The sequence below is a fragment of the Solea senegalensis genome, linkage group LG20, assembly GCF_019176455.1.
Source record: "Solea senegalensis isolate Sse05_10M linkage group LG20, IFAPA_SoseM_1, whole genome shotgun sequence".
Taxonomy (NCBI): domain Eukaryota; kingdom Metazoa; phylum Chordata; class Actinopteri; order Pleuronectiformes; family Soleidae; genus Solea; species Solea senegalensis.
The window spans coordinates 7,592,788-7,619,674 of NC_058039.1; the positions used below are offsets into that span (position 1 = coordinate 7,592,788).

Sequence of the window (26,887 nt, forward strand, 5' to 3'; positions counted from 1 at the left end):
ATGTGACATGCGTACGTTATAAAATGCTTAAAACGCTTGCCAGTGTCAGACGAGCCTCACTTTTATCACGGCTGAACAACAGCGAGTGACTCCATGCATAATTCAAATCAAAAAGAACAAGCATTCTTAAACAACCTTGAAAACAAAGTCGGGCGTCTCCTCCAGCCTAACACCCCGGTTAAAAGTTAATGGCTGGACTTAAATGAGCATCTATTGTCCATTTATTAGCCGCGCTGCTGCCCCATCAGTTGCATATTGTAGTCAATGCAGCGGATCTGCGGCCAGACGTTTGGAGTGTGTTCCAGAAACAGGACAGATATCGACGTGCGGAGCTTTAATGGAAGGGGATGAGTGCTTTGACTTTGTCTAACTCACTTTACGACAACTCAGAAGTGCTGCTGTCCAGGATTTAATGGATTGGTTGGACGAGGTTGAGGATGGCGAAGAGGCAGCAACTAGCACTAAAGAAACAGAAGAGCCTTCCTTTCCACGGACGACGGCGACCGAAGCCACGGTGAAGTGGTTTCATGTCAAGCAGCACGAAGGAGCTCTTAGTACAAATATTTGTCAAACACTTGGCCATGAGAAAAATGTGGGACCCAGCTCTCACATTACACAGTAATTAGAATGATATCTGAGTGAGTTTGTGCTCCCGATAGATTTGTACAAACAAAGTGAGGATTACACTAATAGCAAAGTCTTGTAAGCCCTCGAGCATGGTGAGAAATCTTTTTCAATCCACACATTTTTTTTTTTTAATTCTTTATTCTTTTTAATTTAATTTGCACCAAGTTTTGACAAACAGTGCCAGGTCCCAGTGCTCGCATGACACGTCGCATGTGATGCTGAGCTGTGAGTGGTGAGGTTCCTCTCCCACACTGTCTTGATTTAATTGTTTTTTCAAAAGAATAAAGACTATATTTCACGTAAAAAGGTTAATCTTTTGAGCCACTTCTTCTACTATAAAATGGAACTTAAAGTTCTGGTTTGTAACTTCCTTCATTTCTATCCAAAAAAAAAAAAAGCTCTGGACAACTACCTGCCACTCACAGGAATGTCTTCACACTTACATCACCCGCTCGCAACGTCCATGATTACGTGATCCTCGATGTTTATAAAAATCCCCCTTTCTTTCCTACGCCTTTCTCTCTCGCCCGCTTCTACCCTCTTTCAGCCGAGCTCAAAGAAAGGAGATTTCTATCCCCCCGCTGACTTGTGATGCACGCCTTTTCCAGGGTTACACAGAAGTTACATCACGCGCCTAAAACAAGGTTGTTGCAATGAGCGATATCTGTGAGCGGCGCGGTCCCAGAGAAACAGTCGAAAATGTTACTGAAAGGACTTCAGCTAATCCGCGAGTCGATGCATAAAACACAATGTAATATCGAAGCCTCGCGCGTTACATCATCCCGCGCAGAGCTAGAAGGTCATTTTATATTCAAATCACCATTTGAAATGTGGACAACGCTGCCTAAACCTTGGCTTTTCATATCATTCATAAAAGGCAACAATGATTTCAAAGTCCATCATCGCCGAGATGGAGTCAAACAATCTCCATTACACACTTCATGAGCTACAATTGCTCCAGCGCGTATGTACGTGTCTGCACGAGTGTGTGAGACCCAGAAAATGATGTGACAACAGTGGCAGTAATGCACCACCGGGGAGTTCTTCATACAGGCAAATCCCATTCTTCAAAACGACAATGGATTTCAATCACGCTGGGCGCATTTCTGAGAGTTGGCGGCTGCTGCAACATAAACAATTTGCAGTGCACTGGTGCCTGTGTGCGCGGAATTGTATTAGTCCGACATAAGATATCGTCATTATGGAGTTAAATGGAAAATATATATATATATATATATATATATATATATATAGAGAGAGAGAGAGAGAGTTACTCACACACACGGGCAAACATATAATCAAGACATGCTTAACATCTGCAGCTCAACACACACACTGATATGGAGCTGGTGAGGTGACAATGGTGAGGCAGTGAAGCCGCAGGAAGCTTGTGAATGAAGCAAAGTGGTGCACACACACACACACACACACACACACGACACACACACACACACACACCACGCAATAATGTGTGAAGCAAGGGAGAGCGACAGATAGGTAATGGAATAGATGAAGTGATACAGAGATGGTGGTGATGGCTCTGTGTGCTGGCACAGATATGGAGAGAGAGAGAGAGAGAGAGATGAAGATGGAGGGAATGAGAGGACAGATGCTGAGGAACACAGCTGAGGGACAGGTGGGACGATTGAGATTCAGGTGGTGTGCAGGGGAGAAACAAGAGGCATCTATCGGTATGCAAGTGTAGTAACCCCTCTTCTCTTTTCCATCATCCCCTCCTCTACACACACACACACATGCACGCACACACCAACAAGCAGATGGAGCAGTATGCAGAACATGTCCCATCAAACTCCGCCCGCTTGTCAGGAAGATGTATGGATGTAACGCCCCACCACAAACCCACAAACACACAAATACATACACAAGAGCTGTAAGGAGGCAAGGACGCACACCCTGAAAGCAAAACAACACAACTCTCTCTCTCTCTCTCTCTGTTTCTCATACACACACAGATCTGATTTCCATCATCTCATTTATTTCCCTCCCCAGCAGATGCAGGGTGCCGAGCAGAGCTGCACCACCATCAGTGTGTCCCTTTGGGCTTCACATTTGCTCACTCTCTCTCTCTTGTTTTCAACCTCCCTACCTTTCACTCCCTCCCTCCCTTCCTTCTCTCTCTCTCTGTAACTCGTGGGCAGGCGCACAGTCGTAGATGTAAAATATGGTCTGACCCTATGTGCACGTCATATTCTATAGACTGAATGAACCAATTTGTTTCTCACAGGTCGTCACAGATATCGCACGGTGATCCTTTTAAATGTGTTATTCAACTGAAAATATATGATATTGAAGTGATCTGACTATAAAAACACAGACTATGACCCAAATGAATATGTAAACAAATAAACTGCAGCCTCAAATGATGCAACGACACATGATCTTACCTCAGTGTCATCAACAGCCTCCACAGATGTAACGTATGCAAAGACGGACGATAAACGTGTAAGAACAACAGCACAACTACAGTATTTTCTCTCACTGCAACACTGTGTATTTACACTCTTTTTTTCAAGCCAGTGCAGACATAAGGAGATTTCTGCACCGCACACAAAGGTCTGAACACCATCTGCTCCATCGCACAAACATTAACATGCACACACCAGTACATGTGTGCGCAAACACAATCATACACAAACGACACACACACACATACGCAGGCACACTCTGGACAATAAAACATACGTGATGTATAACATTAGTGGTTCTTCATGCTTCTTTTTTTTTTTCTTCAAACAATAGATTTATAGCAGTATCTGTTTTACCCATCTGCAGAGAGGGAAAGGAAGCAAGTGTTAAAGAACAATAAAAATGATTCACGGTGCCTGTTACAAGTCCTCTCAAATCGAACCAATTCCTGCCACATCTTGTTGCCAGGCAAAATTGAACTACAGGGTCTTATAAAAGAAGAGACAGGCAATGGGAATGGATTGTGGAAAAAAAAAATACACAGAGCGCGAGTGGAAGGAGGGGAAGAAGAGGGTCAGGGAGAGGTAAAGAAAGCATGAGAGTACGTACAGCCTCACAGAACGAGATACAGCGAGGGGGGGGAGAGTTTTGTCGTCATCATGGCTGCACCAGAATATAATATCGCCATTAGACGTTTTTCCACAGCACGGCCATGTGGAGCCCGACATATTTAGAAAACCATCGGAAGAACTGTGTTTATTTGTGTGAAGCCGCTCTGTCATTACCATTAACAACATGATGTCAGATTGTTGCTTTCTGGAGAAAACGCGGTGGTTATCAATCAGGTGCACGCCCGGTGTGCGCTCTGTTTGGCCATTTGGTGGAAGTCGGCCCATTGAAAATTGCTTTCTCTGTACAGTTTGGTTCATCTGCGATGCCACGCCGACACGGGGCCAAGTGGACCCAAATGGATCTGGGTGTTTTCCCAGGCAGGACGCTATGCCAGCAGTGGACCGCTCACACTAAACACACTCAGTGCACGTCCTAATGCTGAAAACACATGGCCATATTTCCCGACGTTTCATGCACAGCTAGAGGCTAACCTTGCCTGCCATTATGAATGTATATATATATATATATATATATATATATATATATGTATGTATGTATAAATATGCTGTGTGACTGACGACTAATATAGCTGCAGCAAATATAAGTAACCCACAAGGACGTAACAGCTCACTGTGAGCCAGACATTTTAGGCTTTCCTGTGGGTAAAAATGTAGCAGCGTTCACACCATGAGCCACTTGACCGCTGTAGGAACTAATTTAAAATCACTGGTGCATCCACTCTATCTTTTAAACACAAACACACTGATACACACTGATTAACCCTTGGCGTTCGCGGGAATAATACACAACTCCTTATATGGACGTCCTGGGTGTTTACAGGTCGCATATTCAGGTTTCTTCGTCTGTATGAATGTGTCGTTGAGTCAAACTTGTGATTCATTTCGTATCGTATCTTCAGTTGTGATATCATGCAGTGATAGTTGTGCAGAAGTCACAAAATAGACCATTTATTTTCTTTGAACCGTGACGTGTTTCCAGATTTCCCAAACTCAATCCGATTTTAAACATTACGAGTACTTTTTGCTCATGTGTGTTTCCATAATTGGTGAAAATGACAGATTTGTTTCATCAGATTGTGCTGAGAAAAAAAAGGATATAAGACACTCTTATAAACTCTGTATATACTGTACGTTTTAACATAGTAATGTAAATAAGCAGCCAAAATCCTCTGTGTTCTAAAGGTTAAAATCACACACACACTGATGGCAGTTTGTTTATGCTCTGCCCCCTTCAGCGACATATCATTTAAATGTGTGTGTGTGTGTGTGTGTGAAAATGTGTCCATACTAAAAGGAATCATATTCCTGTGCTTGAAAGTAGAATCAATTTTCAACAGCCAGTAAAGGCCCCTCATGTTTTACATGTCAGTTATCTTTTACTATGAGGAGACAGGCACAGAAGCACAGAGGGAACTGAAGGACGGAGGATAGATGGAGAGATGTACAGTGCTGGAAGTTATTGTGTGTGATGTGTGTAGAGAGAGAGAGAGAGAGAGAGACAGACATGTGGGGGGGAAACAGAGTTCAAGAAAGAGCGGGCGGCGAGTTAGGAAAAGAGAGAGCGGGAGACACCGACGAGAAGGAGTGAAAACGAGCGATAGCGTGAGCCTGCGAGAGACAGATGGGGAAATCAAACACAAAAGGCAGAGGATGAGCACAGAAAAGAAAGGGAGGCAGAGGCTAACAGCAAGGCAGGGAGGGTTCCTGGAGGGACGGTGGGGGGAGGGAACAAACTGTTTGCCTGGTGTTTTCAAAATATCACATGACGGCTGCCATGTGTTGGAAATTACTGCCGCTTAACTATCTTGCCCGAAACCGCTCTGAAAAAATATGTCTGCAATTTATGAAATGTGTTCCAGGACTCTGTTAAGTAGAACCAGATTTGCAAAACTGGGAAAAAAAAATCCCATTGCCCCCTTCACCACCACCTCCACTGAAAACCGCTACTCTTTTCTCTTGACGCTCCCTCTCCCTCCTCTCCTCCCGTCCCTCCTCACCCTGCAGGAGGAGATGTTTAAAAACAGGTCTTAGTCACATCTGGTGAGCAGGGAGCCAGGGAGACGAGGCTGCTGTGACCTAGCATCAGGGCATTTTCTGAATTTCAGTGTGTGTGTGTGTGTGTGTGTGTCATATGGTGACCATGGTCATTATTCCAGGTCCCAGCGTTGTGTCTTTCACGTTACTTTACATCATTTCACCTCCTCCTCCTCCTCCTCCTCCTTCTCACCAGAACAAAGACTTCACAAATGCATTTTGTTAAATATATACATTATTTGGGATTTTATTTTTTTCAACTCCAGTAAAATATATGTATTTGAGTATTTGCATATTTTACTTAAAGATGAAGTTGAAAGTATAATTTTGCACTATAACAACAAAAGCCCCTCCTTTTGCTTTAAATGGCAGTGACCTTCTGCAGCTTAACAACAAACAAACAAACATGTGACTGTCAACTGAGCTGCTCGTTTTAGAAAAAAAAGTATATTTCAGGGGGGACTGGACAAAGCAGAAATTGGGGAACAATAATCAAATAAATATCGAATGAACAAAACGACCCGTGTGGGCAGCGTCGATTTCTTCTGTTGTCTTCTTGTACATGTGTTGCCACAATCGTTAGAACAGAGCAGGGAAAAGTTTGCTCAGATGCTGTTAAAGTTAAGTTAATTTGTTCCACACAAGGTGCCTCAGTCAAGTGACCCTCCCATGGCAACCTCCCACTCTGCATAAAACAACAGCAGCTTTTTCAACCAGCACAACTCTGAACTCTGTCCCAAACACCCACCACTGATACTACTAATAGCTTCACCATGACAATCATATTGTTTTTCTTTGGCATAAACACACACACACACACACACACACACACACACACACACACACACACACACACACACACACAGATTAGCTGAGCCACACAGCCTAACAACTCTCCACTGCTACAGATGGATGCCACCACTCTCTCTGGAACATTGCCAGCGCCCGCTAGTGAACAGCTTGCCTGGCACGGTGTGTGTGTGTGTGTGTGTGTGTGTGTGTGTGTGTGTGTGTTTGTGCGCATGTGTGTGTGTGTGTGTGTGCTTGAGCACGCCTGCAGAAACAGTAGCAAAATAGCCTTGCACAGATGGGTGGCCAAAATATCCCCCCACAGACGCATGGTCGCTCGCACGCATGCACACACACACACACACACACACACACACACACACACACACACACAGTATCTTGGTTATGTTTTCTAACCTGCTACTCGCTACCTTGCACAGCAGCTTCCTCAGAGGCACGTTACTGTACACACTTTCTCCCTGGCATAGTATTCACATAGCAGATGATTGCAACGACACATAAACACACACACACACACACTCATGACCATATTGCCATTGAACACACAGACAAGCATATGCATTCTGCACACACACACACTCTCACAAACACTTACTAATATGGTCCTTTATCCTCGCGAGCTATTCAGCCTTGTGTGTAGCTGTTTGTTTTTTCCAGCACACGGAGAGAAAACATCAAGGCGTTGAGCTGGAAAGCCTCCAGTGCTGCGTGGCAGCGTGCCAGCGGAGGCCTATAGATCGGCATGATCATAGGAGTGTGTTAAGACACATCACTGTTTAATGATTTGACAATGAAATTAAGACATGAAAGCTCTTGCTGGAACAACAGAAGCAACAGAGTGCTGTTGCGAGGCAGCTGTGTGCAGTTGAAGCTGTTTAAAAAAAAAGCCGCTGGAGGTGTGATGTGAATTCTCGTGAAGGCAAGCTGACATTTCAGGCGTTGCTTTTATTTTTGCATTCGCCGCCGCCGTGTAGTCACGTAATGCACAAAGTGCTGATTCAGAGCAGACTTCTCGATGTCATGAAGACGTGTCTTCATCCAGGGTGAGAGGACACTCTTCAAGGATTAATCCAAGGCACAAAAACTTTACTAAATGAAAAAGTCAGTTGGTCGACAGCCTGCTAGTCAATGAGCTTAGGTTGCTGGCAGCAGGTTCCCTCACCCCAGTACATAGGGGAGAGCATGGTGGCTGGCGGTGCCAACTGTGCACTGCATATCTGTGCCAACTCTGCCAGCCTTGCAGTGTCTGTGTGCCAGTGCCATCTGGGAAGAACAGTTCTGTGCTCATACAGTAGCTCTCCTCAACTCAGAGGGCACAGACGCACACGTGCACCGCTACGCACAAGAAAGCAAGGGCAGCGTGCACAAATATGCACGATATGAACACACACACACACACACATGCACAGCCGGCCACTGACAGCTCACCATCTGTGAGCTGCCTCTGACTTCTCCCTCTGCTTCCCTCTCTGCCCTTGTTTTTTTCTTTCATAAACTCTCAGTCCCTGTCCTCACTTCCTCACGTTCCTCTCATCAAGTCTCGTCTGATACATTTCCAACATACACACGCATGACACAACACGTGTTGTGTCATGCGTGACCTCCTGGTTACTGACATTTTACACACAGTATTCTTTGATATTAAAGTACCTTAAAGGGACACTTGAGTAAAAGTACAACATATCTCACCAGAAAATGACTTTGGTAGACGTCAAAGTCACTTTTGTATTATAATATTACTTAAGTAAAAGTCTTAAAGTATAAAGTACTGTACTTAAGTATTAAAAGTCATTTTCTGATATAAAATGTACTTAAGTTTTAGAAGTAAATGTATTGAAATGAGGAGTTAGGTTTGAGTCATTGTAGCTCAGTGGTAGGTCAAGTTGTCTTTCAACTGAAAGGTTGTGGGTTCAATTCCTGGCTCTGCTAGTCTCTATGTGTCCTTGAGCAAGATACTGAACCCCATGTTGCAGAGTGTGTATTGTAAAGCAGCTCATCAAGACTAAAAAAGTTCTATCTAAATACAGACCATAATAATACCAATTCTTCTTCTTCTGATTTTATTTGGTAGTAACAAGTAACAGAGATATTAGAGGAAATGTAGTGGAGTAAAAGTAAAAGTTGCTAGAAATATAAATACCAAAGTAAAGTACAGATGAGTGAATTGTGTACTTAAGTAGTATTTGTACTTTGTTACATTACAACACTGAGTATACTATTAGGTATTTTTAATTTTCTGGTTACTTGAGCAAAGACAGTGTCGTTTTTTTGGATCAGTCTGTGTACAGATGAGACGAGGGACCACGAGACGAGCGGTTAAATCACACTGAAATACTGTTCTTAATAAACACAATTAAGCAAAAGCAAAAAGAATGTCAGACTTCCCCTAACGCATTACTCAAGGCCTTTGAAAAAAAAACGTGGAGACAAAAGGAGTGGATGTGCCTTAGTGAGCAGTGTTTCTGCAGAGCAGATTGAGTGGAAATGATAACAATAAAAGAAGAGAACAACAAGAGGATGAGACAGAGGAGAGGAGACGAGGAAGAGGAGGCAGGATGAGTGCAGGGCCGTGGAATTGACATCAAAGAGAAGCTGAAACAGGTCTTTAACAGTTTTGCCTTGGGTGAAACGCTCTCTCTCATGTGTTTCTCATTTAAAGCCTCTGAACCACCGTTTGAAAATGAAGGCCAGAGAGAGACACAAGTTTTTTGTTCTGTGGGAACCGCGTGTGTGCACATGTGATTTAGTCAATTAGCTCATTTAGTGAACAAACGTGGACGTGAATATTAAAAAAGAAAGAAAGAAAGAAATAATCCATACACTTTTCCAGATGGTGTTTCATTTATCTCAATATTTCTATCCCTGCATCACAGTTGAACAGCTTGTGTCTTGGAATTCCACCAAGCTATTAATTTCCTCTTCTACAAAACACAACAGTAATATTTTCCATCACAAATATCCCCCTGCTTTTTTTTTTTTCTCCTATTCCTCGCTCTATTTACGTCGTACCCGTTCACTGCCTTTACCCTCGTCTATATAACCGATTGTTAGTTCCACCATCTATCATTTTTTCATCTCTAGCTCCTCATTCCCTCAGTCGTCCCCACGAGCACTCTCTTTCTTTCTCCTCTTTATCACATTCACTCATCTTCACCACTCATCCCCCTTCTATATCTCTCTCTCTCTCCTCCTCTCTGTCCTTCTCTCAATCCAACCCCCCCCTCTCCAAAAAAAAAAAACACACACCACATGCTCTGGCAGCAGCAGGAGAAGTAGCCTCATTACAAACAAGGAAAATCCATTTGGAGCAGCCGTCTGCTGCTTGTCTGGCCCTCTCTGAACTCTCTGGAGTGGAGATGCCCCACATCTCTCCTCTACCTCCATAGGTTCCCTCATCATTCTAAATTTTCTCTCTGTTTCTTTTTGTTTGTCCTCCCTCCATCTTATGCTTCCTGATCCAAAATATAACAAAGTTGATTTTCAAGCACGTTTTATATTTAGTGCATTTGAGTTATGCGGCATAACCTGTTGACCTCTCATCACTGCTATTGTCGTATTGTTATTTCTTTGTCTATGCAGTGATTGTGATTGTATATAAAGTTAAAGCATAATGTATTGTGTGTTTTATTTTGTTTTTATCAAATCAGGATTAACCCTTTGACACCTTACATTCAAAATGTCCTTATTTTGTGAGTTAAGTCCTTCTGCCCATTTTTAGTTATTTACAATTGACTGCATGTTAAAATAGTTTATTAACAATTTAAAATGAAGAAAAAACTAAAAGGTTTATTAAACACATGAACACCAGATGCGTGTTAAATTTGAAATTGGAACAGTATGAGACATGTTTTCTTGTACACAATACAAGTTTAACTTCAATTCCAGAATGGGTTCATCATCATCATCAAAACCTTGAATATTGAATAACTGCATAGTTCGAGGCACTAATATGGTCTACATGAGACTTATCTTGTCCTATTGTTTTAAGAGGCTAAAGTACGGTAACAGTGTACTAATATCAGGGGGAAACAAATGAAAATGAAAAACACTGGCGATGGCTAATGCATCCAGTCCCGACAGGAAACATTGATCATTTTTGCTCAGTGACCTCAAACTTATAGTGTAGGTCCATTCAGTTAAACTAATGGACTGGATCGATCCTCAGTAGCGTTGTTGCAGTCAGAAAATAAATCACTGAACCATTTCCTGTCATTTCCTCTGTTCTTCTCCTTATTCCTTCTGTCCTCATCCTCCTGTGCGGTTCCTTTCTCTTCTCTCTCGCTATGTCTTTTAAAAGCTCTGCATTCATTTTCACCCCTCACTCCTCCCCTCCAGTGCTCACTCTCTCTCTCTCTCTCTCCTTCTGCTCTGCCATCATCACAACATCTGATTAACATATGTCTGGGCTTTCACTCCCTGTCAGCTTGCAGGCATCTGCACACACACACACACACACACACACACACACATGCGTTCACACAATCTCATGCGCCATGTCTCAGGTTCAGGAGGGTTAAAGACAAAGAATGGCACCAAAATTCCCCGTGAACCACGGTGTGTGTGTGTGCCCACAATAGTGAGGATGAGAGGCAACGCATCTTAACATTATTGCAAGCCAACACGCCTGATGTTCCCCAGCGAGCTGCTTAAAATGCCAGTAATGGAGGGGAGAGAGAGAAGGGGATAAAGAAATATAATAAGACAGCAAGAGAAATGAGCTAGAGACCGATGAGTGTGTGTGTGTGTGTGTGTGTGTGCGTGTGCTGATAAACAACAGCAATAGCTCCGCCAGCTCCTCAGAGACTCTTGGCCCCGAAAATGACTCACAATCACATACATGTAGTCTCTCTTTAAGCTCATATTTCCTTTCATAAGTAGACACTGATACAACGGGTTGGGTTTATTCAATGAGCAGCAGTTGGAAAGTTGATTTCATATCCCACCTACCAATTACTGTAACCAGAGATCTGCTATTGATTCATTTCAAACCCCAGTGCCAGGAAGGCTTGCCATGCTAACCAGTACCAGCCCATACCGATACAGATACACGATAAGTCAGTGTAATGGAAGCGTTTTACCTAATAAGGATTCATTGGCTCACAGCGGCCAGTGAAATCATCTCATATTTGTGGAGGCGCCACGCTGAAGGATGCTGAAGCTTCTTTTGCAAACCATTTGTTCTCTCTGTCCCAGATTGCCTGGACGCAGTCCCACTTCCACCATCTCGTCCACAACAAAAACAGGGAATAACAGCAACAGACGAAGGCAACCAAACAAATACTTTAGTGAGAGGCTGCGCCAGAACACAATCCAACAGACGGCAACAAAAGCTTTGTTGCAGAAACTTTGTGTTGTAATGCCTGCAATTTTCACCTGCTTGTTATAGAAGGCATTCCCCGCCATTTGGAGACTTTTGTTAAAAAAAAAAATACATTTCGAGGCGCTCACATTGCAAATATTGCTAATTGCACATTCACAATTGTGTGCGATATGAGTCGTGCTGTGTTAAATTGCGCTCTCTGCATGTGTGCGCGTCTGTGAATGAGCGTCAGGGGCTTCACTTTATGCAAGTATTAAACAAGACAAATTGTCGAGGAGCCACAACAGCGCGTAAGTCTGACGGATACCAAACATTTATCCATCCGTTTATCTCGTCTCCTTTCCTGCCTCCTAACACACACACACACACACACACCTTCTATTCAGACTATTAAAGAGTCATTCTCAGTTCATGGGTTAATATATGGGCTTAAATTCAAAACAGGCGAATAAAAGGCTGTATTCATACAAATGCATTAACAAACTGAATAGTCACACATGCTGATGAGGACACTAAGGGGACTTCATTGAAGCGTCAACCGCTGTTTTGTGTGGGACAGATCCATCAGAGTGTGTGTGTGTGTGTGTGTGTGTGTGTAAGGGCAGAAGGGGTTTAACAAGAATGAATGGGAGTGACTTTTTGTGGAAGACTTGATAAACTCAATAGAGCTTTGGAGGGCCCACTCAATGATGAGTCAATGAGGTGGACTTGAATAGTGGGGGTGATGGAGTGAGACACACACACACACACACAAAATGGTGTGTGTGTGTGTGTGTGTGTGTGTGTCCTGTGAGAGCCTCTGGCCACTCGATATGTGCGAACATTTAATGTCACAGTGTGACGCGTGAGCAAGGACGCAGGGAGAGAACTATGCAAACAGAGCACCGATGCAAAAGCATGTAAATATCACAGGGGCTTGTGTTTGGACTGGCACGCCACCACGCCACGCACCCACATAAACCTCCTATTCCTTTTCCTGTCTCCTCTGCCCACTAATCCTATGCTGCCTAAAACTGATGTGTGTGTGTGTGTGTGTGTGTACAGTTTACACCCCAGTGGAGACCATTACTGATTCTCTGAGAGAGAGGGAGACAGGAAAAAAAGGCAGAAGTGTAGAGAGGGGGAAGGTGGGGAATAAGAATCAGAGAGAAGGGATGAGAGAAAGAGACTGATATACAGACACACACACACAGATGGAAAGATAAAGGAACAGATATTCTGGCGGAGCTACACAATACTGAGAGAAGAGGAAAGTGAACATCAAGCCAAACGTCAGTACTCTTCCGCTCTGTGCCTTTCTCTCCCTCCCTCCACTTTTGGTGTCAGAGCATCGACCAAAGATGGCCTCAGCTTTAGTGCATTCTGATGTAACTCGCCAGAAATGCCAGAAAGAGTCTCAACAGAGCATATCAAACACAGTCATACCCCCAGTCATCACTCTGAACAACGAGGACGTGTGAAATCTGTCCAAGATCTCAAACTTCAACCGGACAGACAAAACTGGACAGTTAAGAGTATCTGACAAACTCCAGCCTTTAGAGGATGAGGAGAGGATGAGGAGAGGAGCGACAAAGAGGGAAGAAGCGAAGAGGGCCTTTAGGAAGAGGGAAGGGCAAATGACAAGGTGAGAGGATGAATGAAGAGAAAGAAGGAGGTTGAGAGGGGGATGAGAGGAGAGGAGAGGAGAGGAGGAAAGATGGGAAACAGCTTGTGTAGAAGTGTAATGGTCCACAACAAGCACTCCACTAGGCACCTCTCAACCGCACTCTGCCTTCTGGTCACACATATCCCCTGTGTGTGTGTGTGTGTCTGTGTGTCTGTGTGTGTGTGTACAATGGCTGCAAGTGAACAAGATCTCAACTAACACAAGAACTCTGAGGAAGGGAGGTTACGGTGAACTTGGCTTGTGTGTGTGTGTGTGTGTGTGTGTTGATGGAAGTGAGAAAACGAAGCAGAACAACAACGAGTGAAACCGAGTGCAGTCGAAATGGTGCAATCAGCGGAGGAGAAGAAAAAAAAAAAAAAAAAAAAAAGCGACTCCCTGTGTGTGCGTCAGGTCCCCAGCCATCTGGACACTCTCCTCCCCTCTTCCTCCCTCTCTCCTCCCTCCTCCTTTTCCTGCCCTGTCTCTCCCGACTGGTGTGCTATTCATGGCGGACCCATTTCACCTTTCAGTGTGTTACGCCTGCTCGCCACAATACATGCTAATGAGGTAGAACAAATGACTTTTCTGCTGTGGGTGCACGGATGTGTGCGGGCCCGTGTGTGTGCGTCTGAGAGTGGGTGGATGGGTTGCTGATATTTTTTTTCCAATCTCAGCTGCTTGCCACCAAACCAGTTGCTTAACTGCCGTTGGAGTTGTTAATGGTGATGCAGCAGCCATTGCTTTTCTCACCTGAAGGCACAGATAGCAGCAGATTACTCAAACATGATCTGGAGCCTCTGCACAGAGATTTCTCAGCCAATGGAAACAGTGAGCCCTCAATAAATCCAATAAACCAAAGCGTCTGGGGAACTGTATTTTAAATACCCTCCCCACTGTGCCTCAAGGATCAATAGCAAATAAACCATATGATTACAATAGGGCACTCACTCATTTCCAGCTAAGGCAGCCTGAACTAGTCCTATAAATCCTCACTCACGGCCAACTTCCATTTAGCCAGCACTGAGTGACTTGGCCCCGTTCCAATCTGATGATAAAGTGGAGAGGTGGCTGTCAGAGCAGACAGAGGAGGGGAGAGCCTGCACATTTCCACTTCTCTATAGCACAGATGACATGACATGAACGGAGCACTTCGTTTGTTGCAACAGTTCACGAGACCGTCGCCGGAGTGGCTGCGCGGAGAGGAAACTACAAAAAACAGGGAGCGATTGAGGTGCAGGATGAGCGCTGGGGAGAGGAAAGGACAAGACAGCAGAGACATTCGGGGAGGACAGATGAGAACAGGGACAGTGTGTGTGCGGCAATGCAGACACAATGACGGAGTTTTGGAGAATGAACTGCTGCTACTCTCCTCTCTGTGCATCACTAGGTGGCGCTAATGATACATCTGTACACCTGCCAACTCTTCCTCCCTCCCTCCCTCCCTCCCTCCATAGTGAATCACAGTGACAGCCTGGCTCGGCAGTCAAAATTAACCGAGGGCACTAGCTAGTGTAACGCCTCATGCAGAACACCACACTGAGCACAAGTCTCAGAGGGAAGAAACGCACTGAAGTCGCGAATCTACCTGTGAAAAGGAAACTATAAATGTGACTGTGTGTGTGTGTGTGAGGACACTCGAGCACAAGCGCACGTCTCAAGCACATACATGCAATAAATGATGTGCTTTCATCTCATTGTCAACTCAATGACAAATATAATGAGCGGTTAAAAAAAGAAAGGAAAAAAGAAAGGCTCTTTTTTTTTAAGGCTACTGTCATTGTCTTCTTAATGGAAAACTATTGCTGCTCGGCTGCTGATTAAAACAGTCTGGGGCCATAAATTATCCTGAAAATGCTGCTTTGTCACCCACCAGCGTGATGATTGACAAAAAAGATTTGTATCTACATGAACCTAAATCAGAGTCGCTCCTCTGACTCCTGACTGGAGCCATTCTTTATTTGCACACAACACTGCAAACATGTAAAACACAGATTTGATCTGTAAAAGAAAGAGTTCTGCTCTGAAGTTATTTGAACACCCAGGGCGTCCAATTAAACCAGCGACTACTCCAAATCAAAGCCACAGCTCTCCCAAAGCAAATTAGCTGCTTACACAAAAATAGACCTAAACACAGTCTCACAGTAGTTTGGATGGAAACGGTGCCAGAGTTCCTTTAACTAGTCCAGCAACAGGAACCCAGGCCATTCCTGGCTCGCCTCCCGGGCCCCCGGGGCCCAGGGCCCAGCCCAGCTCACCACACAATAGGCCGGCAGAATGAGAGGAACCACTGGACATCCAGAGATAGCCCCGCTGGTCAGGAACCAGAAAGGGAACCAGAAGGAACCTGGGAGGGGGATGGGGGTGAGAGCCCAGAGGATGGGAACCCAGAGAGAAAGGGAGAGCAGAGAGGGTGGGGGTGGCTGGGGGTCAGGATGTGTGCGAGGGGGACAGACCGAGTCTGTGTGTGTTTATGTGGAGGACAGTACTGCGCTGGCGAAATAAAATGTTCCCGTGGTTACACATATGAACACACAGCATCACACACGGTTTTCTGTTTTGTTTCTCTCTCTCTCTCTCTCTCTCACGCTCGCTCTCTCTCTCTCATGCTCTCTCTCTGCCTCTCTCTCGCTCTCTCGCTCTCACTCTCGCTCTCTCTCTGGGTTCAGGATGTTTTTGCTTGTTTTCAAGTAATTAAAACTGGAACAGGATTGTGGCATGGAAATGCAGATGAAGGACAGTTGTTGGAGCAAGGAAAGGAGGTGGTGGTGGTGGTGGTGGGGGCAGGGGATTGGAGGGTGATGGAGGGACCGGTGGCCTTGGACCTGACCCCAGTGTCCTGGCTCATGCCCTGGGTAAGCGGGGACCGTCCTATCTGCCTTCCTCAGCCTCTGCCTGGGGCATTTAACAAAGCCCCAAACAGTGAGAAGTAAATGTGAATTAAATCTGAATGTGGCCCTGCTCTTCCTGACCAGACCTGCTCTATTCTGGGGGGGGGTGGTGGTGGCGGGTGGGGTGGTCTCTCGTGAAACACACACACACACACGGTGCCCACTGTTTCCATGACAACAGGAGCAGCAGTCATCCTCTCCCAACTGTCAAAGGACACATGCACAGATGTGCTGCACATATATGCGCACACACAGGTGAGTGGTAAATGTGCTTCTCAGCCTACAGTGGCCGTGACACAGAGGGGGGAACAGGACGTCGGCGGATGAGGAGGAAAAAAGGCCCGAAAAGTCTATTAAACCGTCTGCTTCTCCATGGTGTGAGGAAACTCTGGATTATATTACCGGTAATTAATTCAGTGTGCAAAGGCTTTTAACACATCCGTGTGACTACTGTACTGATAAAAATCTTAAATCTAAAAATGACATCTCCTTCCCCTGGTTTTTTTTTCCTTCCCAGAACCAGACTCAACATGTGTCTCACTGGTAAAATAAAACACTGTGTCATTGCCTTCTTCCTCTGGCACAAGGGCACCATTACTGCTGCTCTCAGGCGAGAGAGAGACAGGGAGGGAGAGAGAGACAGGGACTGTCTGGCCTGTCCTAAATCTAAACCACTCAGCAGTATCAGAATGAATGGTTTTTCAGGGATGCAGGGATGTCACAGTGCGTACATAAATATCTAAGTGTGGCGGTTTCGTTTTGGATTATAAAGGACGAGTCGTGTCTCTATTAGAAATGTATACTTTCCAGGGAAATTGTAAAATAACAAATCTGTAAATGAACTATTTAACTTCTCTTCCCCCTTTTACATCGCAGCATTCATAGTGTAACTGAGACACCGACTGGATCCGCGGGGTGTGAATGAAACACGTTTCCAATGAGGCGGCGTGTGAGCGAGCGCTCACACAAACCAGGTGTGTGTAACTGTCGTGTCTCTTTTTTTTTTCTTTTAAAGAACAAAACAACTGCCTCTCGAGCCCGTCGTCGCGGAAGAAGGCGACCTCGCACTGGCAATCATTCCGAAACCATCAAGTTCTTTTACTGCGTGGCGATGTAAGTCATATTTTGCAAGCTATCATCTACATACCATGAATACAGAATCTTTTTTCTCAACCTCTTAATCCCCAGTTGCTCTATAATTTTCTGTTACAGTGGAGCAACTATATATAGTGGCCTGCATGTAGCTGTGGTTAAGGCTTTCTGTGTGAACTCCTTGACATGGGCTAGTTAAATATAGGCTGACTGATTTCATATGTTATTTTTCCCCCAAACACTGAAATGCCTACAGTGTTGCAGCAGTTTAGAGAGAGAGAGAATCTCGAAAACACATTAGAGGTCTGAAAGCTGAAGCTTGTATCCAAGCTCAGCAATCTGGAAACTCATAAATGTTGTTCTACATCTTGTACGGGGTATGTTCTTGTTCTCTCTCTATTCTGTCGTCTCCCGTTCCCTCCCTCTCTGTGGCTTCTGGCGTCAGACTCCTTGCGGTTTAAGAGACACTCGCGAATGTGTCCCACTTGCTTTTTCCTTTTTCTGTTTCCCACTTTCTCTGTTTTCAAGGGTTCTTGTTCTCTGGCAACAGGGGCACAGACAGACTGCTTCAACACAGATAGAAGTGTGAAGTCCTTGGGAATATCACACAAATAACTGTCTTTACTTGTACAAATTAACACGCTGAATACTACAAAAAAAACTTAAAAATATAAAATATTAACTCTTTAACACAGAGCGTATCGCGCATTTTGCATTACTGTAATTACGTGACGGTTTGTGCTATCGGGAAAATTCTATCAGTTTCTGAACGCTGAGAAGTTGCACGTGAAAGCCAACGTGTGGTTATTACGGTAATTTCACTCAAGCCGTTGCAGGAAGCCGGAGAATCAGCGTCTTTGTCACCCGAGAGGAGAGAGTTGGAAAAACGCCTGTTTTTTGGCCTGTTTTTGGACATTGAGACGAAAAAGACTCAAACAAACGTTACTTTAAATATGTTTTATACCGTTTAAATTTCAAATTGAACACAGTGTTTTTCTTCATTTTAAATTTTGATAGACTATTTTAACATGCAGTAAATTGTAAATAGCTGCCAGAGAGTGACAGTTATTCTGGAAAAATGGGCAAAAGCACTTAGTCACAGGACATTTTCTGGCTCTTTTATTGCCGTTAAAGGGTTAACACATTTAGTTTTAGTTCTCGCAACTAATTGCTTGCATGTTTTTCCCTCACATGGCTGATCTTTTCTCCTCATTTCTCCTCTCTTCTTGGTATCATTCGCCCCTCTTTCTATCCCCGTCTCAACATTTTGTCTTCCCACTCCCTTTTGTAATCGCCGTCAAATCCTTTGCAATAAAATCCTCATGACGACACCGCCCATCATCAGAAACAAAGGTCATCGCGGCCAATTCTGTAAATAATCCACACAACATGAAAACACACTTTTTACAATAATAAAAAAAAAACGGCCTATATGCAAAGATTATCATTAAAAGGACACAAGTGTGTTGTTGCACTTAATTATTCAAACTGAGTATATTTAGCTACACGTGTAATCCCTCTTACATGTTAATAGTGAACAAACATGGGCTGCGTCTAATCAAACACATGTGCTTGAATCAGTGTGTGTGTGTGTTTGTGTGTCCTTCACTCTTGATCAGCTGGTGACTTAGTCCTGTTATTGTGCTACCAGACAGAAGCCCGGGGCAGTGCATGACTAATGCATTAGTGTCTTTGGCATTAAGGGGCATCTGTCATGTGTGGGTACATGTTTTTGTCTGATTGTGTGTCATAGCCTTGGGCAAAGTGGCAAACCCTCATAAAGTCTCTTCTTTTTTTTTATCCAAATACAGAGGCTGTATGTGTGTATAAGTGAATGATGTGGTTTTCACGCTGTATTTTAGTGTTACACTTTCCGTCTATCCATCTTCTACCGCTTTGTCCTCCACATGAGGGTCGCGGGGCAAATAAACATCCACTCTCACACCTATGGTCAATTTAGAGTGTCCAATTTGGCTTATCCCCATATCGCATGTTTTTGGACTGTGGGAGGAAGCCGAGGAACCCGGAGAAAACCCCCACACACACAGGGAAAACATGCAAACTCCATGCAGGAAGACCCATGTTCCAAACGGGATGCAAACCCGGGTCTAACCCGAGTCCATGTTGCTCAGTCTATCAAACACACACACCACCTTACATGATGAGATCAAAGCACCCTCTGCATTCCTTCATTTAGGATGGAACACCCTGCCATCTGCCATATGCCGAGCTGCAAATCTCGGTTTGAATATTCAACATCTTCCTATCTGTGAGCATGTGAGATAGCAACTCTGTAGATGTGTGTGTGTGTGTGTGTGTGTGATATGAAGTTCAGGCCCATGTGTGATGTGGTTAAATGCACAAACATAAAGTCACAGCTGTGCCACAATACACGATCCCTGCACAGCTGCGAATTACACATGGACAATTTAATACTGCCAAAGAGGAAATAGCAAATTGAGATATTTTTTCTTGTTGCGCCGCTTAAGTGTGCAGCAAAAAAAAAGTTTATCTGCATTAATTCCCAAATAAACATGTGGTCCTTCCCACAAGTGAATTGATGTGATGGGTCTCTGATTCTATCACCCCTGCACTCTTTACTCCTGAATGGGCAGTCAAAGTGCTGACAGAGACCCAAGGGTCCTACTCAAATGTTTAAGGGAAGGGGTTTTCCTCTCACTAAAACATCCTCCAACTAACATCGAGGCAGTAATTTGTCCTCTCACAGGGGAGGCATAAAACAGAACCCCAAATTCTTTGCAGTTATGGAAAAAATGAAGAGAGAACCAAAAGAAAAAAGGCCAAATACTTTATCTCCCCCTCTAACTGAAAGTTATTACATTTTCTGAATGGTATGACTCTCTAATGGTTAGCACATGTGAATGTGTGTGCACAGACAGAGAGCAGTAGTTGAGGATAAGTTAATAGCACAAGCAGAAGGGGAACTGCGAACCCTTGGCTTATAAAGGATACTTGTTTCCCTGCTGCACCAAAAACCAGATGTTGATAAAGAGGCATAGGGGGGAGGAGAGAGGACAGATGGGCAAGGAATTACCATCGTTTGGGCCAAACATCTTGAAACATCTGCAAAAAAATTTCGGACCTTACAAGGAAAGATGGATTTACGCTCTCCTGGATTTTTATTGCTCCGTGAGAGCCCGTCTCTCTCTCTCTCTCTCTCTCTTCTGCTCCGCGCCTTCCCTGTGTAACCGGGACTTAAGAGGTTTGCCGCAATCTGGATCTGTTTAAGTCCTGAGAAAAGATTGGATTCTTCCACAAACGGCTCTATCGTGGAGAGAAGACAAACATGTCTGTGCGCCGAAGGAGCCATAAAACTTCAGAAGTGTGCCTCGGTATCAAGTCGGCACTACTTCACTCTCGGACCCGACCAGCTCTCTATGAAACGCCATAAATGTCAAGGTGCATTGCAACACACACACCAGCGTGTGTGTGTGTGTGTGTGTGTGTGTGTGTGTGTGTGGACACATCAGGCACATGTGAGGCTAAAAATATAATTCATATCCTATTTCTAAAAGATGGGTTTGGTTACCATGGAGACACATCATCTATGGTACCATAAAACGCGCAGCTGAGGATGACATGTCCATATGGTGGGACTATAACAGAGGGATGGAACAGATGCTTTGATGAAAGGGCTGTCAATCGCAAATCCATAAGAGCAGCTGGGGTCGTGAATGTATATCAGATAACGCCGCAGATACACAGAAAGACATATGGGTCAATGACATATAAGGTTTTTTAACAGGTGAATTTAAAAATATGATAAATATGAATTTCTATTGCAATTGGTCAAAGCTTTACAATGTCATGTGTACATGCATACATGTTAAAATCTTGAATTACGATATTTTGGTGGTTTTTCACGTAAATGAATTGGTCGTTTCCCTCCAAAATGTCATGTGGTGCGACCATCAATCATCTTAAAAATGTATTCATTTAATCAACATATTTACCCTTTTTTCACAAGTTCTTAGTAAAATGATGTGTCCAGAAACTAGTTATTTGGATTTCTGTTGAATTGTCATACATACTGATATAATCCTCATTCCTCTAAAGTCACGGTCACCGTTTTGCATGTAGTTTGCGTGCTAATTTTTCCTGTAAAATGCATAAAAATAATGAAAATGTAAACAAAATCCCACTAACTTCATCTTACCCCATCAGTGAATAAGTTTCTGCCACAGAAAGAAGGTATCACTTTTTTTATTTTGCTACAGTTATTGCTATTAATGGTCGCGCCACATGATGGGTGGTCGCACCAAATGATGAAACCAGCTTAAATCTCTTACAAATCAATAGAATGAGAGACAATCGTTTGTTTAAAACAGATTTTATTAATTTAAATATTGAAGACAAACATCTCTTTTCAACACTTTTCATTTAATTTCATTTTGGTTAACACATTAACTTTCATTGCCATTCTTTTACAAACACTGTGTTGAAGTGAATTTTTGTAAACATTTCACAAATCAGTAAGGAACAAGATGAACTCAGACACATCAAACTTGAAGACATCTAACTACTCATACCATCCTCCTCATTCTTATATGAATGTTGGAGATATGGTTTAGGTATTTCCTTAACCCCAGGAACTTTTAAACTTGTTCCAGTCTTGGCTTCTCAATTTAGAACAGCGAGAAGTTGTTGGCTCAGGTTCAATTCAATTCAATTCAATTCAATTCAGAGATGACTGCTATGACATCTTTCTTATAGTAGAATATGGAATCTGGAGTTTGTGGCCGCGTGAATAAGTTCTTACTCCCTGACTGTAAAACCTTCCAGCAGGCAAAACTGTAACTCTATTTATCTATTTATTGTTATAGTTGGTATCAAAGCACTGTTGTCATCAAAGTGCATCATCAAAGCTCTTTTGTTATATGTTAACCTTCGTATGTGTCTTTGTAAAACTACTGATCAACAGGATCTGTACACATAGCATTGACCCTGATATCTTCTCCCACAACCTCAAGAACTTGGCCTACAGATGGAAGTTCATCGTATGTTACAATCACAAAACATAAGCCCTGATCACTTTCCCCCTTCTGTGACTGTGAGGTTGAGGCCTCCTCCATGTTGGATGTGGTGTTCTGCATGTCAACTTTTACAGGCTGGTAACATGAGCATATTTTCATTTTGGCTTGTTTGCAAAAGGAAACAAATAAGGAATCTTTCCCTGCTGCTTTCTTCTCTGGTAGCTGAAACAAATTTAGTATTGTGTCAAGCTACAGTGTATACAGTTTGGCTTTTTTTCAGATACAGCAGACTGACATTTCAATTAAAATGTGTATTATATTTTAAATCCCCTCCACACAATAAAACTTCATGTAATTCACGTTGCTTTTCAATACAAAGTTTTTTTTAGCTTTTACATAAACCTTTCTGTTCTCTTTGCAAGGTACTCAGGGTCAGAGTTCACACGGCCTGTGGCCCACGGTCTTCAGTGCTTGAGAGCGGCATCTGATGAAATGGATTTTTAAAAAAACTTTAGAAAGACATAATGGCAACATGACATGTTACAAATATTTGTTCTTTATTTTTTTTCCAATATTATCAATAAGGATTTAACATAAAGCATTGCTTCTGAATTGTATGAAAAATTAAGAAAAAGCACAATTTTATCTTTTAAATAAAATAACAATTTACTACCTTTTAAATATATAAACCATCAAAATGATATTAAAACACAAAAACTTCCTTTAAAATAAGTCTACAACTCATTGAAAGCTAGCTGCAATGGTCGCACCACATGATATTTGGTCGCACCACATGATATTTGGTCGCACCACAAGATATTTGGTCGCACCACGTGATATATTCATATTCAATCAAAATTTACAGGCATACACCTAAACAAAAGTTGCTATCAAATTATGAATTTGTGAAAATAAATCAATATTTTTTGTGTTTTTGAGGTCATACCACATGACATCCATATTTGGAAACTATCTACCAGCCATTTTAAAAGCAGTTATTTTAAAAGATGAGAGAGAGTTACAAACCTGCTAACTCATTCTGTGGGTCCTCTGCAAAGTTGTTTGTGATGTAACTTCCTGTCTTGGGGTGGCTTTGAAAATGAAAGTTCCAAAATGGTGGTTTCTTCATGGTCGCACCACATGATATTTCATAAAATGGACATACTCGGACAAAGTTTACTTGCGTAAATAAGAGGGAAATATCATTACAAGATCACTGTAATTTCACATGAGGTTACAAAACACTTTAGAATTTATGCCAGATAGGGCAGAAAATAAATTTGAATAGATTAAGATTCATTTTAAATAAATGTCCAAAACTGGATTCATGAGTGGACGGTCACACCACATGATATTTTTACACTTTCAGTAGCAATACAAATGAAATGCCTAATGATTTTTGAAAAATGAAAGTGGTTACACATAAAGGATAGTGACTAAATATATATGGTGTATTTAAGTTTTCTAGAATATATTTTTAACAAGAAAAAATGCAGTTGGACAGTATAATTAGCCGTCATGTCATTGGCCCATATACACGCAGTTATGTCTCATAGATAGATAAATACACAGACAGACAGACAGATGTCTGCTATATGCAACAGAGAGGCAGCTCTTGAGATAGCTATCTTTTCATCAATACAAAGCTCACACCTAATCCCCTCATCCAACTGAATTGCAGCAGCTTTCTTCACTTAACCAACATTTTGAGCCAGAAAAACCAAGAAAAACCCAGCGAGTGTGATTATTATTATTATTATTATTATTTTTATATTTAATAATTTCAGTTGAGATAAAAATGAATTGTAATGTTATCTACTCGGAGGATACAAACACTTAGAGAGGGGTGGCAACAACGATTCAGATTTAAGGGGAATGCAGCTACAAGTTAAACAAAATTGGGCTTTTACTTGGACCAGCTTCTTCCATGTCTCTGTGTAAACCCCACCACTGTCTCCTCAGCTACTCTGCCCCCTTTGAACCAATTTCTAAAATGGCCCTTCCTTGAAATAATTGACACTCTGCGTTTATCATCCGAGGCACCTGCTGTCGGTTTGACAACAAGACAATCAGATGGAGCAAGTGACTGTCGTCCCATTGTCCTATCGCCCTGTTTGTCTGTGACATTAACTGACAACAGCTGGAAGCCTCGTCTTCCCACAATAGCCATCATGCAAGTCAAATTCAACCACAAAAGAAGAGAGCCCCATTATTTGGCTGCAGTGGTGTGATATTAACCAGCAAACGGAGGAAATGATGATTTAGATAAAAGGCTCGGAGCGACTGGAAGTCCTGAAACAACAGTGTCTGCCGCGTCTGCGCTGCCGTTTCCCCAACTGTGTTTTATTATGAATATTAGAGGACACACATCTTAAACGCAGATGTGCGTGAGTCTGTTTGCACTGACTCACACACGCACGCACACACACGCACGCACGCGGGAGTCGACATTTACAATCAGACATCCAACCGCACACACTCCCACACAAACCCCATCTCTTCTTCTCTCTGGCTGTAATTGACTGAACACGTCAATACTCGCAGGGGGAGAAAAAAAGCGGAGGGTCCACTGTCTGCATCTATTGATCCGCACTTCTCTCTCTCTCTCTCTCTCTCTCTCTCTCCATGTCTGCTGATCTTAATTACACTTCTTTTTACCAGGCTGGCCGAGGCTTCACTCCTGCTGCTGCTGCCCTTTCCATCGTGCCATCAGAACCCATATATCAACATTAATGAGCGAGAGCGGAGCTGTAAATCAAACGTCGAGGTCGTCCACGCTGATAAGTCACGATCATATGGTCTCTTCAGAAAAACAAGGAGAGAAGGGCAGTGAGGGGATTCTTTTCACACGCTCATGCAGGTCAGCGTTAACAAATGAATGATTTTTTATGCAGGAAGCAACCTCGGTTTAGGTTATTAAAACCGCTGAGGCGTGACAGGGCTGAGGTGACGTTTCTCCTAACCCTCACTTATCCACTTCCTCTTTCTTTGTGTCTCTCGATGTCAGTGTGTGTGATTTTCTGCCTGTCTGTTTGTTTGTTTTAGGAGACACATGTGCCCTTCCCTTCTCCCTTCTCTCCAAAAAGAACAAAAAAACTTTTATGGCACAGTTTTATGGACTGGTAGCAAAGCGAGCTGGTCCGTTTTTCAACAATTGTCCTCTTGTGAACTATAGGATCCTAATCACACAGTTTCACGGCTCACGCTGTCCATCAATCAGTCCTGTCTGTGTCCTCAACATCTGAAACAGGAAGAGAGGGAAGAAGACAGGGGGAGCTGTCATCACACCAAACCTCTGCTCTATCACTAAACTAAATCTATTAGAGACGACAGTGCAGTCATCTCTTTCCACCCACACACACACACACACACACACACACACACACACACACACGTTTCCTTTTCATACCAGCCTTTACAAAAACATGTGACGCACACACATGTGCATGCAAACAAACTTCCTCCACCACCTCTGAATTCCTTTCCTTTCCACCATTTAGTGTTTAACCCAGGGGTGTCAAACATATGGCCCGTGGCCCAGAATCCGTTCAATCCGGCCCGCAGGATGAAATTGTGAAAATTTCACATTATGACTAGAATCGAATCATCTGATCATGTGCATTATACGTTGTAATTGGTAAATTAAGCATAATATTGTTATTTTTCTAAGGGAATTACAGGTTGTTCATACTATGTTTCGTACAACAAAATAGGAGTTCTTGTTGTTTATAGGTTATTATGATATTGTTTTACCCCTGGTGCACACGTGGCACAAATCTGTGCCGCAGGTGCACCCACGTTGATTTGCGGTGGGAAAAATACACAACTCCTTATATGGACCTCCTTGGGTCCATATAACAAAATGTATTACGTGTGGTTGAGTCAAAGTTAAGATTCATTTTATATCACATTTTTAAGTAGTTTTTCTTGTCTTTTTGTTCATAAAAATGAGCCAAGTGAACTTTGAACTGTGACATATTTATAATTTCACAAATTCAATCCGATTTTAAACCGTTTGAGTACTTTTTGCTCAGGTGTGTTATTATATAGTTGGTGAAAATGGAATTGCCTATAGGTTGTGCTTCAAAAAAAAGGAAATAAGACACTCTATAATGCACCTTCTTATGTTTAAGAACATAGTAATGTGTTCTCAGGGTTAAATGTAGACTGGGAGGCAGGTGGATATCGAGGAGGGTGAGTTATAATGAGTAACATCTTCACTCGGCCACATTATCGCCACACCGCGTCACTCAGGAGGTGTTATTCAATATCGTTACCTTTTGGTAACAGAGTGCAGGGAGAAATACCGTGTTGTGTCTGTCCTTTTGTGTTCTTTAAGGCATATTGTATAGACACCTGCATGTGCACCAACACTCGCACGCACACACACACACACACACATCCAGTGGCTTATCTTT

General features: G+C 43.0%; 1 protein-coding gene across 4 annotated transcripts in view; it reads right to left on the reverse strand.

Annotated features, from left to right (window-relative positions):
• runx1t1 (RUNX1 partner transcriptional co-repressor 1) overlaps window positions 1–26,887 on the reverse strand; it is a 56,563-nt gene that overhangs the window by 25,089 nt on the left and 4,587 nt on the right. Inside the window, exon 1 of one of the 4 annotated variants that reach the window (XM_044052556.1) lies at window positions 3,033–3,356. The exons of the other annotated variants lie outside the window; for them this stretch is intronic. The gene's annotated coding sequence lies outside the window, so the exon portion shown is untranslated. Of the gene's footprint in view, window positions 1–3,032; window positions 3,357–26,887 lie in introns of those variants that run through there. 4 annotated transcript variants of the gene reach the window in all.